The sequence below is a fragment of the Microcaecilia unicolor genome, chromosome 5 (genome assembly GCF_901765095.1).
Source record: "Microcaecilia unicolor chromosome 5, aMicUni1.1, whole genome shotgun sequence".
Lineage (NCBI taxonomy): Eukaryota > Metazoa > Chordata > Amphibia > Gymnophiona > Siphonopidae > Microcaecilia > Microcaecilia unicolor.
In genome coordinates, this window is record NC_044035.1 from 209064676 (window position 1) to 209082136 (window position 17461).

Consider the following 17461-nt stretch of genomic DNA (forward strand, 5'->3'; position numbering starts at 1 on the left):
TTAACTTCCTTCAATACTAAATGATGAAAATTATTTACCACTGCATCCGGAGGTCCAGGTGGAGTCCAATTAGATTTGGGAGCCATGATGGTACGCTCAATACGTTCACCTTTGTCTTGGAAGAACAACTTGATATGTAAGGATGTTAAAAATCTCTCTAGATCAACCTGAAACTGGAAAAGGTCAAACTTCTGCGAAGGGACAAATGACAATCCTCTAGATAATAAGTGAGTATCTGTCTCCATTAGATGTCTATCAGAAAGATTCTGTACCTGCCTTTTCTTTTTTTGTAATCGAGTTTGATACGGCCTTGATGGCATTTGTCCTCTTCTGCTGCCTTGACCTCTCTGAATTACACGGCGATATTCTAAAAATTTATCTGACACATTACTCCCATTTGAACTAATATCACTCAATGACGATTCAACAAAGCCCATTTTTTGATTTTCCAAAAATTATCTAGTGCACTCCCTGGTGCTATTGTGTGTATTTCTTTTGAATGAGTGTCACAGGATTGTTGGGAGTCAGTGACATGTAGAATGATATTCTGTAAGTGGTCAGAGTGTGAATATTTGGTGTTAACTTTATATCTGTATAGGCGCTGCTTTAACGGTTCGCATCTAAACAATGGCTTCAGATAAGCTACTGATTGAACTGGCAGGTTTTTGTTTTTTTTAATCCGTGTTGAATATCATATAAAGGGACTATACAATTAATAAATATAACACCTACCTCCCCCAATACTCAAAAGCACTTAGCTGGTTAAATGCCCCATAACCGGCTATCCACAAATTTTCAGTGGGACAAGGCCAGCCATGACCTGCTGAATAATCACGGTTAGCAGCTATCCGCACATTTTCATCATGAGTTTGGCAGCCAGTTCAAACTTAACTGGCCAGCGCTGAAAATCAGCTTGGCTGGTTAAGTTTGAACCAGCCAAAAATAAACCAGATATTTAATGTCGGTCACTAGAAATGGACGGGCATGGAGGTCATGTGATGCAGCGAGCAGTGGTGGACGCGTTTCACACCAGCGGTTCAGGAACCAGACTCTGATCTGAGTTTTCACGGATTTCCACTGACAACAAACAAGCAGATTCAACTTCTAAAAGCTTTCTGGAATGTATGGACAAAGTTCTCATGCAACCGGCGATGGCAACAACCTCAAAAAACTCAAAACGTAAGGATGAGCAACTACAAGCGGCGGAAAACAAAATGGCGCCCACATCTTCGTCAACTTCCCTGCCTCACACCTCAGCAGCTTCCATGATTATAGAACTAACAGACTCAGTTGTGAGAGCCTTGGATTCTCGATTTACCCAGCTCTCAGAACAACTGGCAGGGTTAATGGCATTAGCATCGGAACTTACTCGCCACACCGGGGAATTAGAAACACGGGTGTCGGAAGTGGAAGATACTCAACAGGCATGACAGACAGTGTGGCAAGGCTGGAGCAACTGACTATGGAGCACCAGCAGAAACTGGATGACTTAGAAAATCGCTCGTGATGTGAGAATTTGCACTTTGTGGGCTTTCCAGAGTCTACAGCAGAAGGGCAGATTAAACAAATACTGGAAACATGGCTGCTGGCGAGATTTCCTGAGGCGGGAGGAGGAGAAGTGATCTGCCTAGATAGAGTACATCGTGTGGGCCAGAAACAAGCGTGTGAGTCTAGGCCCTGGGTGATTTTTGCCAAGTTTCATAACTGAATAAGTTAGCTCTCAGTGGGCAAGCGAGATGCCAATTGATGGCATATCAGAGACAGACTATTTGAATAACCCACCGGTCAGAGGTTGTAAGAGGCCACCTTTGGTGAAACATTTTTAGCCTTCCTCTGACCGGCAAGTCATCCTGGACAGACATTTACTGAGGCTATCCTCTGCTGGAGCCACTCAAAAGTTCGTCCCTTGCATTGCCTGGAGAGCAGGAGGGGCCTTAGGTGCACGCTATTGATGTGTACGAGCGTGCTGGGGCTGAGCTTCAATAGGCTGGTGAGCCAAAAAGTTGTACTTACATCTAGAATAGTAAAAGATACTCCTCCTTAGCTTGCCAAAAGTCCTCCCAGCTGAGAAGGTTGATGCAGAAGGCATCCAGCGGGAGAACGAAGAGATTGTATCAGTGTGTTTCTTGATTTGGTCTGCGACTTCCTCAACCTTCTCTCCAAAAAGGTTATCCCCCTGGCAAGGGGCATCCGCCAACAGCTGCTGAACAGAGTGATCTAAATTAGAAACATGCAGCCGTGAGAGTCTACGCATTGCTATACTCTGAGCAGTGATCCTGAATGCCAGATCAAAAGTGTCGTAAGTGCTCCTGGCCAAGAACTTGCAACACGCTTTCTGCTGCTTGACCAACTAGCAAAAAGGCTCGGCATGCTCCAAAGGGAGCGTATCAACCAAGTCTTACAGCTGTCGCACAGAGTTTTGAAAGTAAATGCTCGTGAAGAGCTAGTAGGATTATATGCAGGAGATGAGAATTGAAGCCTGGTACATCTTCCTCCCAAAAGAATCCAGGGTTCTCGTTTCTCTGCCTGGAAGCGCCGAGGCATGGTCCCTGGATCTCCTGGCTCTTTTTAGAGCGGATTCCATCACCATGGAATTGTCAGGCAACTGAGGCCTATCAGAACCAGCTGAATCATGAATTCGATACTGGGTGTCCATCTTCTTGGACATAACTTGCAGCAGTATCTGGGGTAACTCCCAGGTCCACCCCGATCTTCCCAGGGCCCGCGCTCCAAGTGCCAGGGTTTCCAGGTGCTTTTTGGCTAGGATCAGGCGACCCTCGGGGGGAGGAATGCTGGCTTCGGCCTAACCCCTGGTAAGCCTTCCTCAGCTGAGAGGTGCCCAGCTCTCCCACTGGCTGCCTTTCAGGTGCTGTGGAGGACTTGCAGCTCATCTGCATATCCTTTACAGCCTTCTCTGGGGTGACTCCCAGGTCCACTCCGATCCACTCAGGGCCTCCGCTCTTGGTGCTGCGCCTAACGGCGCAGGGGCATTTTTCTTTTTACATCTATTTTCTCCCAGTCACTACTGACCTCACCCAATTATACCTAATTCTGAATCACGCTATGGCCCCTATACACATTATTTTCCTTGCCCTGTCCCTTCCTAATCTTTTCCCTCACCCCCTACTTCTCTCCACTACAGGAATTCACTGCCCATCCATCGACTTCATCACCTCACCTTCTCTCCTACCCTCTTCCTCCCTCTTAGCTTTTAATCTTCATCTCTTTCTTCCTTCCATTTTGCCTTCCCCAGTCCACCTAAATACCTCTCGCCTTCGACACCTTCATGGCCACACCTCTCCTACTCTCCTCCGCTCTCTTTTACTCCTTCTCTTACTCTCAGCCGGTGACATCAATCCCAATCCTGGCCCTCCTCACCAACTATTATCCCAACTCTACAGATCTCACCGTGACCTCTCTAACCTCATCACTATTCCTCTACTCCCCTCCTCTTCTCTGCCCTTCTCTTGCGCCCTTTGGAATGCCCGCTCTATCTGCAACAAACTCCCATATATTCATGACCTATTTATCTCGCGTCACCTCCATCTGCTCGCCATAACAGAAACCTGGCTCTGCTCTGATGACTCTGCTTCAGTCGCAGCCATCTGCCATGGCGGTTATCTTTTTTCACATAATCCTCACCCTGCTGGCCGCGGGGGCGGTGTTGGATTACTTCTCTCTCCCTCCTCCAGATTTCAACCCCTTCTTCCACCTCAATCTCACTGTTTTTCCTCCTTTGAAGTCCACTCTATCCACATTTTCTCTCCTCTGCCTCTTCAAATAGCGGTCATTTATCGTCCCCCTGTTAAGTCCCTTTCATCCTTTCTCAGTGACTTTGATGCCTGGCTTGCCTTCTTCCATGATCCTTCCTCCCCCTCTCTCATCCTTGGTGACTTTAAATATTCCTGCTAATGATCCTTCTAACTCTTATATTTCCAAGTTACTCGCTTTAACATCCTCCTTTAATCTCCAACTATGCTCCACCTCCCCCACTCATCAAAATGGTCACTGTCTTGATCTTATCTTCTCCTCCAACTGTTCAGCCTCTAGATCTTCCCCTCTCTGATCACCAACTTATAACCTTCACACTTAAATCTCCTCCCAGTCCCGTCCTATCTTATCTAATTCATCTAGGAATCTTCATGGTATTGACCTTCATCTCTATCCTCCCATGTTTCAAACCTCCTCTCGACTGTGGCACCATCCACGTCTGTCAACGAGGCTGTTTCTTCTTACAACATTATGCTATCATCTGCCTTAGACACTTGCACCTTTGATGACCCACCCTATAAGGCGTACAAAACCCCAACCTTGGCTGACTTCTAATATCCACTACCTAAGTTCCTGTACCCGCTCCGCCGAACGCCTCTGGCGGAAATCTCAGGCCCTTGCTGATTTCTTACACTAAGTTCATGCTGACCTCCTTCCAATCTGCTCTTTTACGCGCCAAACAGGATTATTACATAAGTACATAAGTAATGCCATACTGGGAAAAGACCAAGGGTCCATCGAGCCCCAGCATCCTGTCCACGACAGCGGCCAATCCAGGCCAAGGACACCTGGCAAGCTTCCCAAACGTACAAACATTCTATACATGTTATTCCTGGAATTTTGGAGTTTTCCAAGTCTGTTTAGTAGCGGTTTATGGACTTGTCCTTTAGGAAACCGTCCAACCCCTTTTTAAACTCTGCTAAGCTAACCGCCTTCACCACTTTCTCCGGCAACGAATTCCAGAGTTTAATTACATGTTGGGTGAAGAAAATTTTCTCCGATTTGTTTTAAATTTACTACACTGTAGTTTCATCGCATGCCCCCTAGTCCTAGTATTTTTGGAAAGCGTGAACAGACGCTTCACATCCACCTGTTCCACTCCACTCATTATTTTATATACCTCTATCATGTCTCCCCTCAGCCGTCTCTTCTCCAAGCTGTATAGCCCTAGCCTCCTTAGTCTTTCTTCATAAGGAAGTCGTCCCATCCCCGCTATCATTTTAGTCGCCCTTCGCTGCACCTTTTCCAATTCCACTATATCTTTCTTGAAATGCGGCGACCAGAATTGAACACAATACTCAAGGTGCGGTCGCACCATGGAGCGATACAACGGCATTATAACATCCTCACACCTGTTTTCCATACCTTTCCTGATAATACCCAACATTCTATTCGCTTTCTTAGCCGCAGCAGCACACTGAGCAGAAGGTTTCAGTGTGTTATCGACGACGACACCCAGATCCCTTTCTTGGTCCGTAACTCCTAACTCTCTTGGCTCTAACCCTCGACTTCTCTTCACCACATTGAACTCTCTCCTCAAGGTGCCCCCTCCCACAACTCCCCCTTCATTATCTCCTCAGACCTTTGCTGAATTCTTTCACGACAATGTTCAAAAGATAAACCTTGCAATCTCTACCTCGCCACCTCTCCCTCCACTAGTCCGTTCCCCTCTCTCTCCTTCCCCTCATTCCCCTTCCTCCTTTCCTGAAGTTACTATTGAGGAAACTACACTTCTCCTTTCTTCCTCAAAATGTACCACCTGTTCCTCTGATCCCATTCCCACCCACCTTCTTAATGCCATCTCTCCTGCTCTTATTCCTTTTATCTGTCACATTTTCAACCTCTCACATTCCACTGCGACTGTCCCTGCTGCCTTTAAACATGCTGTGGTCACACCTCTCCTTAAAAAGCCTTCACTCGACCCTACTTGTCCCTCTAATTACCGACCTATCTCCCTCCTTCCCTTTCTCTCCAAATTACTTGAGCGTGCTGTTCACCGCCGCTGCCTTGATTTTCTCTCCTCACATGCTATTCTTGACCCACTACAATCTGGTTTTCGTCCTCTCTACTCAACCGAAACTGCGCTTACTAAAGTCTCCAATTACCTATTACTGGCTAAATCCAGAGGTCAATATTCCATCCTCATTCTTCTTGATCTTTCCGCTGCTTTTGACACTGTCGATCACAGCATATTTCTCGATACCCTGTCCTCACTTGGATTCCAGGGATCTGTCCTTTCCTGGTTCTCTTCACACCTCTCCCTCTGCACCTTTAGTGTTCACTCTGGTGGATCCTCTTCTACTTCTATCCCTCTGCCTGTCAGCGTACCTCAGGGTTCTGTTCTTGGCCCCCTCCTCTTTTCTATCTACACTTCTTCCCTTGGTTCATTAATCTCATCCCATGGCTTTTCCTACCATCTCTATGCTGATGACTCCCAAATCTACCTTTCTACCCCTGATATCTCACCTTGCATCCAAACCAAAGTTTCAGCATGCTTATCTGACATTGCTGTCTGGATGTCTCAACGCCACCTGAAATTAAATATGACCAAAACCGAGCTTCTCATTTCCCCCCCCCCCCCCCCCCCCCCCCCCCCCCCAAACCCACCTCCCCGCTCCCCCCGTTTTCTATTTCTGTTGATGGCTCTCTCATTCTCCCCGTCTCCTCAGCTCGAAACTTTGAGGTTATCTTTGACTCTTCTCTCTCCTTCTCTGCTCATATCCAGCAGACCGCCAAGACCTGTCGTTTCTTTCTTTACAACATCTGTAAAATCCACCCCTTTCTTTCTGAGCACTCTACCAAAACCCTCATCCACACCCTTGTCACCTCTCGTTTGGACTACTGCAATCTGCTTCTTGCTGGCCTCCCACTTAGTCACCTCTCCCCTCTCCAGTCGGTTCAAAACTCTGCTGCCCGTCTCGTCTTCCGCCAGGGTTGCTTTACTCATACTACCCCTCTCCGCTTTCACATACTGTTCAAACTTCTTCTACTAACTTATAAATGTACTCACTCTGCTGCTCCCCAGTATCTCTCCACACTCGTCCTTCCCTACACCCCTTCCCATGCACTCCGTTCCCTGGATAAATCCTTCTTATCTGTTCCCTTCTCCGCTACTGCCAACTCCAGACTTCGCTCCTTCTGTCTTGCTGCACCCTATGCCTGGAATAGACTTCCTGAGCCCCTAAGTCTTGCCCCATCCTTGACCATCTTTAAATCTAGATTAAAAGCCCACCTCTTTAACATTGCTTTTGAATCATAACCACTTGTATCCACTCACCTCCACCTACCCTCCTCTTTCCTCTATACATTAATTGATTTGTTTGCTTTATTTTTTGTCTACTAGATTGTAAGCTCTTTGAGCAGGGACTGTCTTTCTTCTATGTTTGTGCAGCGCTGCGTACGCTTTGTAGTGCTATAGAAATGCTAAACAGCAGTAGCAGTAGTACTAGAAATAACAGGGACCGACAGAGGGACTCCCATTTCCTGACAAGGACTTTGTGGAGGAGGTGCAGTCACAGCCTCCTAAGGAGGAGATGTATAGTCCCGGACCTCAAGCATCTTGGCCCTGGGCTCATCCTCCACTTCCAAGGAAATGGAATGGCCTCACCATTTCCTTTACAAAAGATGGAAATGAAAGGCTCTCCGGCGAAGACCATCTCCTTTTAGGTAAAGGGGAGGATTCAGAGGGAATCCCATAAGAATCATCTGAAGAAACGTATATGGGATCCTCCTCTGAATCCCATGAACGCTCTTCTTCGGTGTGGGACAGTATCTCCCTATGGGACTTCCGAGATTGAACCTGCCTTGGTGCCGAGGAACCATGTCCTTGAGAGCGGTGTCAAGAAGTCGACTCCCACCTCTACTCGTGTGATGCTTCCTCCAACGAAGTTGAGGGGGTGTTGGCTTGGGTGGCAGTCGAAACCGGGACCACACGTGGCACTGGAGGCCGCACCACAGGCTGAGGGGCAGGTGGGGACGCAACAAGAGGTAGGTTAGTCGCAAACACCCCCGATACCGAAGCACACAGTTGCATAAGGTCATGCAGCAGCTCAGTGAGCAAGGCCCAGACGCACTCATCAAGGGCCGACACCGGGAAATGCTCGGGTGCCAGCAAAGATGTAGGTTGCAGAACCACTGGGGTCAAAGCAGGAGCAGGATCTCAGCTGCTTGGGGAAAGGCGCATTGGGAACTCCTAAATGGAGGGGGTGCAATTCTTCCGGTGCAGACGCTTCTCAGATGCCGAACCTTTCAACGCACTGGAGCTCCCACCACCATGAATCAAGGAGTACCAATGACGATGCTTCTTGGGCCTTCATCGGAAGCGTGTCACCAAGGTTTCTAGATACCAACAAGGACGACGTTGAATCCTCAGGTTGCCTCGGTGTCGGGTCCGATGATGGACGGTCCCGGGGGGGGCCTGCATAGCAGGAGGCCTCGAGACAGGTGGAGACCCAACTCGATGCTTCACTGCTCCCAGTGGCTAAGGGTCGGTAAGCAGCCATGCTTACCGACGCTCCTAATACCGGTGCGATGTTCAATGCAGATGTCGAGGAACCAGAATTGGCTTCCAAAATTCTCTCTCATTGAGCCTCATGGGAAACCTGGGTCCTCTTCTTCATGCAAAGACAGAACACAGCAAGGCTATGGTTTGGCCCAAGAAACTGCAGACACCAAGAAGGGACGTCTTTTCCCCGAGATGGTCCAATTGCACTGGGTACAGCGCTTGAAGCCACTGGGAATCGAGGACATGCATGCATGGAAAAACTTTGTCTTATAAATTAAACAACTCACTGGTGCCTGAAAAAGGGGCAATGAACAGAGAAAAACAAAGGGAGAGACCCGACTGAAGTCAAGGCCTAAAAGTGGCCCGATGACGACAGAAAAAAATAATAAAACATAAAACCGGGCGAGAGAGGAAAGGACAAAAAACAACACCTTCTCCTCACGAGAAAAAAAGAGAAGAGAAGACCGCTTTTGCTCAATGGGCGGGAAGGCATTCGCAAATGGGTGGAGGAGCATGGTACGCGCTCCACAAAGCTGTCTCTTTTATTTATTCAGAACATTTATACCCCACTTTATACCACTTAAAGCAGCCTCAAAGCGGCTTACAATGAACTGAGGAAACAATTACAATGACAGTAGAGAGGGTAGAAGGATCAGAGGAAGATGGGGAGGGAAAATGCACTGAAAGGCTTTGGCCAGATCAGAGGAGATACAAGTACAATGAAATCAGAAACTGATTAGATAGAAACAAAGAAACAGAGAAAAATAGACAATAAGGAAAGGTGAAAAAAGTCCAAAATGGTCCAGGTGATATTTCACTTCAGGTGTTATTTTGATGGCCGAGGTGTAGGCTGAACCCCTTTTTGCTGCCTGTGCCAGTCTCTGATGGTAGAGAAGGTTTTGATTCAGTTGGATTGAACAGTGGCAACCAGCCACCCAACCGTGGCAGCATGAGATGAGAGCCACCGAACAGGCCAAGTCGAAAAAGCAGGCTGCAGAAGAAGTTGAAAGCTGCTCCTCAACCGTCCGCTCCAGCTCCTCAGACACTATGGCAAATGCCGGACCAGGCCACGCAGATTGGCGTCACCCCACTAGTGAGAGCAACAAAGCCTGCTTGTCATCGAAGAAATATAAATATCATGAAATAAAAACTCAATATCGGTGGGTCACGTGATGACCGCTTCCTGATCAGCAGCAGGATCAGAACGCTCCGCAGAATCCGTGCAAAAATCTGCTTTATACCTGATTATCCTGTACCCCAAAGGCGCATAAGGAAGAGTGTTCGACCTCAAAATGGTACTAATGTGGAAAATTCAATAATAGATTGTGAGGGGGGAAAGGTATGCCCACGAAGAACCAGGGCGGCCTGAGAAACAAAAGTGCCGCAGCGTCGAAAGTTACCAAGATGGCGATGGCCCCGGAGTCCCCGCCGGTATCAGAGAAACTAGCGGGCGACTGGGCAAGAGAGATCTCCTTGACGGTAACAGCGGCGTTGGAGGATCGGTTGAACAAAATTAATTCTGCAGTGGAGGAAATAAATGAAAAACTTGATTCGCAATCCCGCAGATTATCGGAAGTAGAACAGCGAGTGCACATGCAGGAGGACGAAACGCAAGGTATGGCGTCCCAAATTGCAGATCTACAGAAAGAAGCGGCAGCCCTTAAAGAGAGAGTAGAAGAACAGGAGAACCGGAATCGCCGGAACAACCTGCGGGAGGGTAGGCTTGCCGGAGAAAGACAGCGAACTGTACAAATTTTTAAGCAAATGGCTGCCGACACAATTGGACCTTGAAGGAAACGCAGGCACATGGCAATGCGATCGCAAGCACCAAATTGGGGTGTGGAGAGACGGGGACAGTAAACCCCCAACAGCAACTGCGCATTACACTAACTGGAGGGAAAAAGAGCTGTTGCTAAAAAACGGTCGCTCCAGGCAGGCAAAGCTAGAATATGATGGCCATAAAATCCTGCAGTTTAACAATTATTCCATGACGGTTGGCGCACACTTCGACACACAATGGCCCCACGTGCACACAACCGTATAATAAAGGAATAAGATTCTCGCTTCTTTATCCGGCGAAGTTACGAGTATGGCATGGCGGGAAATCCCTGACATTTTCGGAGGCATCGGAGGCCAGAGTCTTTATGGAAGGACTAAACAGGGAAGATCACAGAGAGAATATGCAGTGAACCTACCAACAGCAATATGGGGCGGCTTGAACAGAAAGTATCGGACAGAAACAAGTCTGTTGTACACCAGCTTATCTAGCATTCACTTTATGAACACAGCAGAAAAGCGGAGTGTAAAATGAAGCACACTGAAGCCCGTGAGCTGCGAAAAGACCAGTCTGGTGAGGTCGCTATGATCAGTGACTGTGTTGAGAAGTTAGAAGTTTTTTGATATACGCTTTTGTATTCTTTGAATGGGTTGTTGAATTTGTTGTGGGTGCTAAGTTAAGGGGGAAGGGGGTGCAAGTACGGGCAGGGAGGATGGGGGGAACTTGTTCTTTGTTTCTTGCTGTATGGATGAGGGAAGGGGAAGGATGGGAAAGTGGAATAGTAAGAAGGTTAAGAGGGTAGGGGGGGAGGGATTGGGAGGGAGGATAGGGTGGGAAAGTGCGAATGAGGGGGGGTAGGGAGTATAGAGGGGGGAGGAGGGAGGGGGGAGGGGGGAGGGGAGGGAGTAGGGGTAGCATGCCTGCATGGGCCAGAGTGGAGAAGTCAAGTGCATGGAGACAAAGCACAGGGGACAAATGAGTCCGGCAAGCTAGGCTGGGAGGCTTGCTGGAAAGTCGGAAACAAGATCATGCCTAATACTGTAAATCTTACTGGAGATGTTTAACTTGACAATTCTCTCTTTGAATATGGATGGCATTCATTCCCCAATTAAACGCACCAAAATAATGTCTTGGTTGAAAAAAGAGGGGGCGGATGTCGCCTTCCTCCAGGAAACACACTTGTCCAACTCTGAACACGCAAAACTGAAGAAGGGATGGGCAGGAGAGGTAGTGTACTCCTCCTACAATAGTAGGAAGAGGGGGGTAGCCATATTAATACATAAGCAGCTTCCATTAATCACCCATAAGGTATTGCAAGATAAAGAAGGAAGATATGTAATAGTGCTGGGGGAGCTCTGGGGAAAAAAATTTGTCTGTGTAATCTTTATGGCCCCAACGTATATAATCATAAATTTTTCTCCGATATAGTGGCGAGGGTGGCTTCTTATCCAGACTATCAGCTGATAATGGGAGGTGACTTTAATATACATGCAGACCCAAACCTTGGACTGCAAACCTGTTAAACCCAGAAGGAAGGGGCTGGAGCATAAGGGCGTTAATTTCATGCTAAATCAATTGGAGATGGTGGATATTTGGAGCCTTTTACACCCACATGACACAGAATTTACATTTTTCTCCCTCCCACACAACATGTACTCCCGAATAGACTACTTCCTTGTCTCTCAGTCCTTATTTCCGATAGTCAAGGCAGCACACATACTTGAAAACACTCTATCCGATCATTCGGCAATCTCAATATCCATAACGTACACAGAGGGTGGCACCGAGAGGGTGTGGAAATTCTCCCCTTCTTTATATAGGGATAAGGACTTCAGAGCTTATATACGGGAGAAGTGAGCAGACTATAAGAGACGCAATTATTCCCCAGAGGTGAAGCCAGTATATATTGGGAAGCGGCAAAGGTGGTGTTGAGAGGTCATATCTTGGCATAAACTGCAAGGAAAAAGAAAAAAGCGGAAGCAGAGCTGTTAGCACTATCCATTGAGTACCAGCGAGCCCGGAGAGCACATGAGAGTAGCCTGGATAAGATGCATAAGGACGTTATGATAAGATTAAGAACACAAACTGATCGTCTGCTTAGTACACGGGCCGAAAGGGACATATATTATCAATGATATAAATTATTTCAGTGGGGGAATAAGGCTGGACGGCTTATGGCTAATTTAGTGAGGCCGTACAGAAAGAGACAGGTAGTTACCTCGATGAGGGATAGTTCAGGACGAGAATATCAACAGAAGGCCCAAATACAAAAACAATTTGTCCAGTACTACCAATCCCTTTATGAAGAGAAAGAACTGGACCCAGGGCAGAGAGATGCTTTCTTTAAAGACCTAAATATGCCACAGTTCAATGTAGACCAGGTACAAAGTTTGAGTGCTCCTATTTCAGAGCAGGAATTTAGAAAGGGCATTAAGGCACTCAAACTGACTAAAGCTCCAGGCCCAGATGGTTATGGGCCAGAATTTTATAAGATCTTATTAGAGGACATAACTGGATATGTTCAACAGCATGTCCGGGGGGGGGGGGGGGGGGGGGCAACACCGCTTCAAAATAATCTGGCACACATTATATTGCTACCTAAGCCAGGGAAGGACCTTGGACAAGTGGGGTCGTACCGCCCAATATCTTTATTAAATCAGGACGTAAGCTACTGGCAGCTATTCTAGCCAGAAGATTGAATATATCACTACCTAGGGTTATCCACGAAGATCAGGCGGGTTTTGTTCCTGGGCGATATGCCTCGATGAATCTCACCAGGGCTCTGGCGGCTACACACATGTATAAAGGGAAAGAAGGGAAAGAAGCCATCGCCGGGTTAGATATGGAAAAAGCATTTGATAGTATATCCTGGCAGTATCTTTTTTTTGGGGGTAATGGAGAAATATGGGATTCAAGGTAGATTCATTGAGTGGGTAAAGGCTCTGTACACCAAACCAAAAGCCAGGCTACTGATAAATAACACACTGACTGACAGCTTTGAATTGCAGAGAGGAACGAGACAAGGGTGCCCGCTGTCTCCACTCTTGTTCCTTTTGGCAATTGAACCGCTGGCGATCAAAATACGGCAAAGTGATCAGCTAAGAGGGTTGGGGGTGTGGGGGGGAAAGAGATTCGTATTAACCTATTCGCGGATGATATCTTATTATACTTAGCGGATGCTTTCATTCACCTAGACCAGGCCTTACTTATAGTAAAGGAATTTGGGGGTATATCGGGCTTGAAAGTCAATTGCGATAAATCCGAGCTCCTTCTTCTGGCAGATGGCCAGGCTAACTCTAAGTTTGGGAGCCTTCTTATTCCACCTGTGAAACAATCAATGTGATATTTGGGTATTCATCTGAGTACTAACCCCATAGTGATGTACAAGAGAAATATTCTCAACCAGATAGATAAGATTAAACAAACCTGTGTAAGATGGAAAGATCTTCCCATATCGTTATCTGGGAGAGTAGATATGGTTAAGATGGTACTGCTACCTAAATTGTTGTACCCGCTACAAGCAATGCCTATTTGGATTAGGAGACAAAACGAACGATTATTTCGTTCAATTATCCGGTCATTTATTTGGAGGCAGAAGGGGGCGTGTATAGGATATCAGGTGTTAGTGCTTAATAAGGAAAAAGGGGGCCTTAACTTGCCAGATCTATGCCTTTATAATGTGGCAGCTTTAATGTGAATTATGAGGGCCTGGTGGGTCAGTCAAAATTTACACCTGCACAGTGGTGGGACGGTTGGTGCTCTCCGTATACATTCATAAACTTACTACATACACCTCCGGGGAGGGGTACACCAGCCAATAGGCAGCTCAGCTTTCTCACACCGCTCTGCATTACTTGGAAATGGTGGCGATCCCGACAGGCTAGGAGCCCATTTGTCTCACCATTCATGCGAATGGTGGGATTGGTAGATTTTCCCACGGGCATGGGCCCCTCCATGTTTAAAAGGTGGGCAGGGAACAGGTGCGTGACACTGGGGAACTTGGTATCTCCAGAGGGAACCAGCTTCTTGACCTTCTCAGGTGAAGGAGAAATGGAAGGTCCCAAATACTGATATGCTACACTATCTGCAAGTACGACACTATTGGCAGCAGTTGTGGGGGAAATATGGGGAGTTATGGAAGTATGGTGGTCTGGATGAGATGATACTGCGCTTGCCACCAGGAGGCAATAAATTTTCGACTTGGTATAAGTTGTTGAAATTCAGACAGAAGAGAGGCAGGCGCTGTGGTTAGATGGAATGTGGACTTGGGGACAACTTATTCACAGGCCCAATTTAATTTATATTTCAACGTTTTTATTGAAAACAGTGTACAGAAAAAAAGGAAATGAAATACTTCAATATACTGTTTCTCAATTCAAAAAACATCCATGAACATAACTTTGCTGTATTACATAGCTTTTCTAACTGTCTCCAAGTTTTCCCTTACCCCCCACCCTCCCATCCTCCCCCCTTGTTTATCTCACTCATGTTAGTTACCATACAGTGTCATGATGAAACAATATACCATTACAAATTATTAACAACAAGGCTTCGACCTTTCTGTGTCATTTTGTCTAAGTAGCATCCCCATACTTTAAGAAATCGCGCTTTCCTTTTACAATATCCTTTCACCTCTTTCGCCTCCCACACCAGCAGCTGGTGCACCTGGTTACGCCAATGCCAGTAAGAAGGCGGTGTGGCTACCGTCCAACATTGCATTATACATTTCTTGGCCACCAGACATAATTTACGATACAGTAATGTTTTATCGGCATTTAGTCTTAATGGTGGTTCTTTCAGATCTAATACCAATTGTAGTGCATTCATGTTTATTCTAGTACCCAGCACACATGTCAAGTAAGTAACTATTTGTCTCCAATATCTCTGTATTACTACGCAACCCCACAGCGCGTGAAATAAAGAATTATCATATAAATTGCATTTCAAGCAAAGAGCTGTCTCAATGCCCCCAGATTTATATAGCTGAACTTGAGTAAAGTAGGCTCTATGAAGAATCCGGTACGCACATTCCCTGTAAGCTGCTCCCCCTATTATTCTTGGTATATCTTTTATCTGTGCAATAATGTCCCAAGATTCCAGATTGTGACCCACATCCTTTTCCCATTTCTTTCTAATCTGGGTCAGCTCTTTCCCCAGAGCTATCCCCCATAGTTTCTGATGTATATGAGATATGGATGGAGCATTTTCAGAAATCTCATCAAAATTTTTTCAATGTTATTCCCCAATTTACGATGCAATGCTTCTTTATCTAAAGTTTGTATATAGTGTTTAAGTTGACAATGCGCGTACTTGTCACCCCATCCCTGCTCACCCTGAGCCAACAGCTGCGGTAACGGTATTATGTCCCCATTCTCTCCCAATACATCTGCTAAGCGAGTCACTCCTAGCTGTGCCCATCTGTCAAAAGTTTTGTTTTCCAGCCCTGGCACAAATGCAGGATTGCCTCTTATATTTATGTGATCAGTCACTCTTGGATCTCCACCCATTAATGTCCCTAAGAACCTCCATGCTGCTCTGATGGAATTAAGCAGCACATTATGTCTAAGTCTATGTGGAATCTCTTTTTTCTGTAAGTGAGCTAGTGTTATACCATGATATGGATTATACAACGCTTCTTCTATCTCTAAAGGTGTATGTTCCTGGGAGTGAAATAGCCAATCTTGTACCTGCCGCAACAGACATGCCATATTATAATATTTAATATTGGGTATTCCCAATCCCCCTTGTCTCCATGCACCCAACATATATTTCAACTGCATCCTAGCTCGTTTTTTGGCCCAACAAAATCTGGACACCAAGCGATACAAACATTTTATATCCTTCTGTAGTAACACTATGGGCAGGATCTGTAATGTATGGAGCCATCTCGGCAATATCACCATTTTGATGAGGCCGATCCTCCCCGTTAAGGACAGCGTTAAGGTGCCCCATGAATCCAACTGCCGAGCTGTCTGCTCCAGTAGTCTGGTGACATTTAAAGTATAAATCTCTCTCGGTTTGATCGGCAGTAAAATCCCTAAATATGTAAAATAATTTGTCGCTCGTTTCAATGGAAAGCCATCCGGCCAGATAGTTTGGATATCTAGATTTATTGCAAGAGCTTCAGATTTGTCTATGTTTAGTTTAAAGCCCGAATAGTCTCCATATTCCCGAAATATCTCCAAAAGATTCTGTAAAGTCTCCTTTGGTTTTGTAATTATCATTAATAAGTCGTCAGCGAATGCAGCAAGTTTAAATTCTTGATTTCTAACCTGTATCCCAGGGATCGCTTTGCAATCACATATGTCTCTAATTAAAGGATCCAATTGGAGCGCAAATAAGAGGGGTGACAGTGGGCACCCTTGCCTAGTACCCCTACCAATTTGAATTTCACCTGATACATTACCGTTTCCCAGAACCTGCGCTCTAGGTAGGTAATACAGAGCTCTAATCGCTTGTATAAAGCTACCCTGAAATCCGTACTTCTCTAGCACCGAGTACAGAAAGGGCCACTCCACTCTATCAAATGCTTTTTCAGCATCGAAGCTTATCATTAAAGCCTGGTCATGGGAGTGGCCCAATCCCTCCGACGACGCTATAATTCTCCTCAAATTTTTGGTGATTGATCTTCCTTGCACGAATCCTACCTGGGCCGTATGAATAAGATGGGTAGTACCCTGCCTAATCTATTTGCTAAAATTTTGGCAAATAATTTGGCTTCTTGGTTAATTAAGGAGATGGGTCTATAAGAAGTTACTAGCTTTTCATCTCTTTTGGGTTTAGGGAATACCACTATCCGGGCCAAGTTTAAATGTGCAGGCATCTTGCCACTTTCCATCCATTCATTGAACACTTTGACCAATGTAGGACTACCGAGTCTCCATTAACTTATAAAATTCTGCTTTGTATCCATCAGGGCCAGGGGCTCTGCCTGACCTACTCTGAGCTATCACCCAAGCCACCTCGTCTGCACTAATTTTGGCATTTAATTGATTACAATCACTAAATTGTAATTTCAGGGTCTGAACCCCATCCAAGTACATCTCTCCTGAAAGTCCCTCTTGTTCTGATGCTTTATAGAGACTTTGATAATATGTTTGGAACGCTAATCTAATCTCTTGATTGGAGTGGAGACAATTGCCCTTCTTAGTTTTAATAGCTGTTACAGTCCTTGAGGCATATTTTGATGCAATAAGTCTAGCTAGGTATTTGCCTCCTTTGTTCCCATATCGATATAGTTGAAACCGATAATAGGCTTGAGATTTCAATTCTCTATCATGCAAAAGTGAGTTCAGGGTTGTTTGTAATTCCATCACCTCTTGTCTGATCCTAGTACTTGGGGTTGAACCATATTGTCTATTCAATTTAACCAGTTGCCTTTCAAGCCGCACAATTTCTCTATCTCTTGC

At 46.0% G+C, this 17461-nt stretch overlaps 1 protein-coding gene across 3 annotated transcripts in view; it reads right to left on the reverse strand.

The window, feature by feature from the left end:
* Window positions 1-17461, reverse strand: part of RSPRY1 (ring finger and SPRY domain containing 1) — a 663702-nt gene that overhangs the window by 541991 nt on the left and 104250 nt on the right. The gene's annotated exons all lie outside the window — the stretch shown is intronic.